Below are 5,406 nucleotides of genomic sequence, written 5' to 3' on the forward strand. Positions count from 1 at the left end.
TCTGATCACAAGGATCCTATGGGCAAACAGGTTTGTTGGATCATTCTCATTCCACTACAGGCAGTCCCCTGTCAATCATATTAATCTATTTCTTCCTAAACCAAGACTACCATTTCTATGGATCACCTTCACTAGGCCTAATCCCCTTCACCAAATGCCACACGATACAAAAAGAACCTAACCCTACTGCGATGCTGATCGTTTTTTGGCTGGACAATTTAATACTGTTTAGAGACACATACAGAATGAAGGGGCAGGTGGCACAGTCGTTTTGGGAAATTCATCTACCTCAGTGTTTCCCAACCTTTTTTGGCTGCGACCCTAAATCCACTCTTAGCTTGGAGTCGCGACCCTAATTGTAATAATAAATTCAACCATTTTATGTTATATTTCTACGTACTTGCATAATGTTTATAAACTTTCGTCGTTTTTATAGTTCAGTTTATATTTACTAGCACAATGAATTTAAATACATTTGAAACTTGAATGAAAAAAAAAAAGTTAAAAAAGACCCTCTGGCGACCCTCAAAAACACCCTCGCGACCCTGGGGTTGGGAACCACTGATCTACCTTGATTGTCTGTCATTGTTCACTTTCTTATAAGAGGTTAGCAGTCAAAACAACCCCACCTTACACAAATCCAAAAACCTTTGCCTCTCCCATATTAGCACATTGTGGATAAAAAGGTCATCGCCGTCTCCCACCACACTGGATCAAAGACATCAAAACCAACACCTCCACACCACTTCGTGACAGAACGACCCCCACTACTTCGTGATATAATTACCCCCCACAACTTCGTGACATAATTACCCCCAACCACTTCGTGACATAATTACCCCCCCAACTTCGTGACATAATGACTCCCACAACTTCGTGACATAATTACCCCCAACCACTTCGTGACATAATTACCCCCCCAACTTCGTGACATAATGACTCCCACAACTTCGTGACAGAACGACCCCCACTACTTCGTGATATAACGACCCCCACCATTCGTGACAATGACTCCACCACTTCGTAACATAACGACCCCCACCATGGGTGACATAATGATCCGCCCACTATTCGTGACATAATGACCCCCACCATTCGTGACATAACGACCTCCACCTGACCCACGCGAGAAGTTTACGAAGCAGCCAAGGTCCTTTGGTCCATGTCATTCCTCCCCCATTTGAAACCACTCCTATCTTTTGCACTCCTCCTTTGCCCGACAGACATCCTTCTACATCCAATGATCCCTTCATCCAGTCTATCCACCTCTTATTGCCCCAAAATTCACACCATCCACTTCTACCTTAAAAACTTTTTTAATACTTCCTCGCCCCTTTCTATGCCCATACAATTGCAGTACCCTTTGATCAACCTATCTGCTTCTCCTTCCACCCCGCGCTGGCTGCCTCACCCCTACATTCCCAACTCTATCCATTCTCGTAACCCTCACCATACGTCTTAAACAGTTCACCTCAATCACGCTCAGGTTCTTCCTTTCTATCTCCTTCAAATTCCTCAAGTTCCAAGACACTCCACAGGGTGCCGTGGGCGTAATCACTACCACCTGTGCACGTGTGTGTGTGTGTGTGTGAGAGAGACAGACAGACAGAGAGAGAGAGAGAGAGAGAGAGAGAGAGAGAGAGAGAGAGAGAGAGAGGCCTGGTTCAGAAGCAATGCAATAAGACACAGCACATCCACAGCAAGGCCGCCTCATTTAATCGGCGACTCCCACCCTATCAGTCAAACGCCTTCTACAAGACAATCGCCCGAAATTATTCTCAATGCTTTGGGGGGGGGGGGGACCTTATGACCTTCCTTTGACAGGGCCGATTGTACCGGCTACAGGGCATCACAATGGGTGAATAAAAATATATAATAGATAATATAAAGATTGTTCTACGCTGTCTTGAATGTGTAGATCCTATTGACTCAAGGAGACGGTTTACAATTCTTATCCTGGCTAGTTAGATTTCATATAACCTGTGGAACATTTGCATGTATTCGACCTTTACTCTGACATCACCCTACTCAATATAGACGTAAAGAGGCGTCTGCTACTGTACATGGAGAAGGCACACACTCCGACCTATACACTGGGAAAGGGTTCCCGCGAGCATATGGAGAGGACTCCAAGGGTCAAGACGGATCACAATGGCTCAATTGTGTGAATTCGCAACGTTTATGGGCGATTGTACCCCCTGGCGGCCACTTGCTACACTACGCTGCTGTTGGAGAGAGTATTTTCAGTTCACTGCTTCGACGAGTTACGTCGTACATCGCGTGGCCATGTATGCATTTTGACCATCATTGAAACATACACAGATAATCAATTTCGACATATAACTCCACTAAATTAAAGCGAACGGACTATGCTAATATTCTTGTTCTAACCCATCCCCCCTTAGTGGACAACGATGGCCACATCACATACAGATAACACTAAAGTGTTCCACCCATTCCTGTGGAAGCCAAGAGGAAAACAGTCCCCAAAATCAGGTTCCTCGTGGTCAGCAAAGGGCGTTACGTCAACAGAGAGCACGCCTTTCCTTTGAGACCGACCCTTTACCCAAGCCCATTACAAGGTCCATTTCAACAAGAATATTCCCAGAAGATCTAGGGGGAGGCATGAGGAATGTAGCCGATTGTTATGAGGCAGCGGATTTCCTAGTACCGAAGCTCGTGGCAACTACAAACTGTAAACACACTGCCAGTGAAATGGTTTGTTCTATTCCATGCCCGAAAATAATAATTTCAGGTAAAATTGGCATGTAAACAATGAAAGATGACAAAACATGTCACTACATGCACTCTTTACAAGAATGATAACTTTATCACTTCAATCATCCACGGCAAGACCAGTCGTGTTTTACCGCTTGCTGCCGGGCGGTTTTATTCAACTGAGATAAACCCCCAACCTGTATCGATTTATCTCCAGTGTAAATAATCAAATTTACATTTACTTCTAGCTACATCCAAGTGATTTCATTCAAACGTGAGAAGTACTATACAAACTCGTTTCAATGCCAGTTTCTTAACGTGCACTCCAAGTTCGCTACCTGCGTTCACCAATGATCTCATCTAGCCAAATAAATTCGCCAACAAGAATCAAATTCTACTTTGAGCTTACCTGTCCTCCACGTCCCTTTCAATCTTGCTGTCGGTATTTAGTCTCCCAGTATATATATCTATATATATATATATATATATATATATATATATATATATATATATATATATACACACACACACACGCACACCGTGGGCTTTTACCCCCTGACAAGGGAGGTAGACAAATTCAAAAGGCATAATTCCACTCCCTCTTTTCTTGGCTCCTCCTGGATGACGGGTCATCCCTGCATCTCGCCCATTGCAATATAAAGCAATACAGCAACACACAGCACAACTACAGCAAAGCAGCTTCATTTAATCGGCGACCCCTCCCCCCTCTCTGTACCCTAATGCAGGAAGAGAAGACGGGGAGAAATCCCTTCGGACTGTGTCAAAATACCATTCACAAATACTCCCTCATCCCCCAACAACTCCCTTCCATGCATCACAGCATCATCATCCATGCACAACCATTCTCCACTCACCCCTATCTTATGTCTCCTCCTTTCCTTCCTCAACAGACATTCGCTCCTTTCTAAGCGCCCCTTTTACCCCATCCATCCATTCATTCTCGGTCGCCCCTCCTGTTCACTCCACCCACCTCTGTTTTCCACATTTCTAATACTAATCTTTGTTTCATTCATTCTTTCCATGTGTCTCAACCATCCCATCTCCCAACTCCTTTTCCACCCCCGCTCTCACTCTATCCAGCCTAGTAATCCTTATATATTTCATCTCAAACACATTTAAACTCTTCCTCGCTTATGTTACATGTAACTGCTCCATACAGTGCTGTCGTCACACTCACCCCTTCATACAATCTCCTCTTAGCAGACATTCCAAAATTATCTACGTATATCTGGACCGAGTGTTTTTCTCTCCTGAACTCGTCCGGTTTCTTATACCATTGGCTGGCAGATCGTGACCAGCTGATTGTGGAAACTGAGCGAGGTTTTGGGCCTAGCTCCCCCCTCCCCCCGGGTGTATGTGCCATAGTTGAATAAAATAATTTGAAATGCGGCACAACAAAACTCCACTCCCAAACAGGTAGGCCAAGCTACGAATAGCAATTCGCTTATGAAGTGGGCTGACCCACGTAAGCATATTGTAACGCCCCCCCCAAAAAAAAAAAAAAAAAAATATATATATATATATATATATATATATATACATATATTGTTGGTATATCGATACAAGATTATTGAATAAAATTCAAGGATTAAAAAGCGAATAAACTAAATAAAATAATGAAATGCAGCAATAATATATATACACACACACAAACCTATACAGCATTTTATAAAACGTTGTTAATTAAACGGCCGCTATTGCCTTGGCCCTCGTGAACTTCAGATGATTGTTTAAATTATACTGAACAAATGAACTAGTTGGTCAGAAGAAATGCATCTTAGGACAAACAAGTTTGCAACACCAAGTTTGTTTTCTATTACAAGAAAAAAGAAACTTGCTTCTTTTAATATATTTAGTTTAACCTTACAAGCAAATTCATCTATTGTGATCCATGAGAATAATATATTATAGTATATTCTTCGTTGTATCAAATATATTTATAAAATCTGGGAACTTATCAAATCCACCTTCAAATATCAACACCCGAGGTGCGTCCACTAAAACACCTGCAAATCGTTGAAATACACCTGACACTCATGCACATCAAAAATCACTTTAAAATTTACTATCATTCCGACCATTTAAAAGATAAAAACATACAACACAATCATGTTAGATAAACTATAGTCTCAACTTTAAATTTAGTTGGAGACCATAATCCTCACAGGGCACAACAGTTAATACTCTGGCACAGAGAGTAAACCATGATGTCGATTTCTTCTCTTGTAACTAACTTTCAAGTCTACATTACGAATCACCAACATAAAAAACAGTTTGATAGTAATACGACCATTAACCAAATAAAACCCTGCCGTTTACTCTACGACAATATACTTGTCATGGATTTGTACTGACCTTAATGGTTGCTGATGAACAGGAAATAGTTTACTCTTAAATTGAAGGCGTTACATCCGTAGGAAGATTGATGAGGGGCATAGTTAACAATGTCTTAGCAACAGGTTCCTTGATACACTATCTTAAAACACCGCTTTACAATGAGCCTTTTCAGACGATTTAAAACATAACATTGCACCAGATGCTCTGCACTAACTACTCTGAACCATATGGCTTCGAAAGCTTCTTGAATCACTTCCGACCTTTTTATCCGACGCAACTTTACTTGGAAATTACTTAAAAGACCTTCGTATATCCACCCTCTACACTCGT

General features: G+C 41.9%; 1 protein-coding gene across 2 annotated transcripts in view; it reads right to left on the reverse strand.

Moving 5' to 3' along the window:
- The window catches only part of LOC143021810 (uncharacterized), a 432,121-nt gene extending 426,715 nt beyond the window's left edge, over window positions 1-5,406 (reverse strand). For both annotated transcript variants that reach the window (XM_076179548.1, XM_076179549.1), the window contains exon 1: window positions 5,095-5,406. The gene's annotated coding sequence lies outside the window, so the exon portion shown is untranslated. The remainder of the gene's footprint in view (window positions 1-5,094) is intronic.

Source organism: Oratosquilla oratoria, chromosome 43, assembly GCF_046742065.1.
Source record: "Oratosquilla oratoria isolate Oo_2021 chromosome 43, ASM4674206v1, whole genome shotgun sequence".
Classification (NCBI taxonomy): domain Eukaryota; kingdom Metazoa; phylum Arthropoda; class Malacostraca; order Stomatopoda; family Squillidae; genus Oratosquilla; species Oratosquilla oratoria.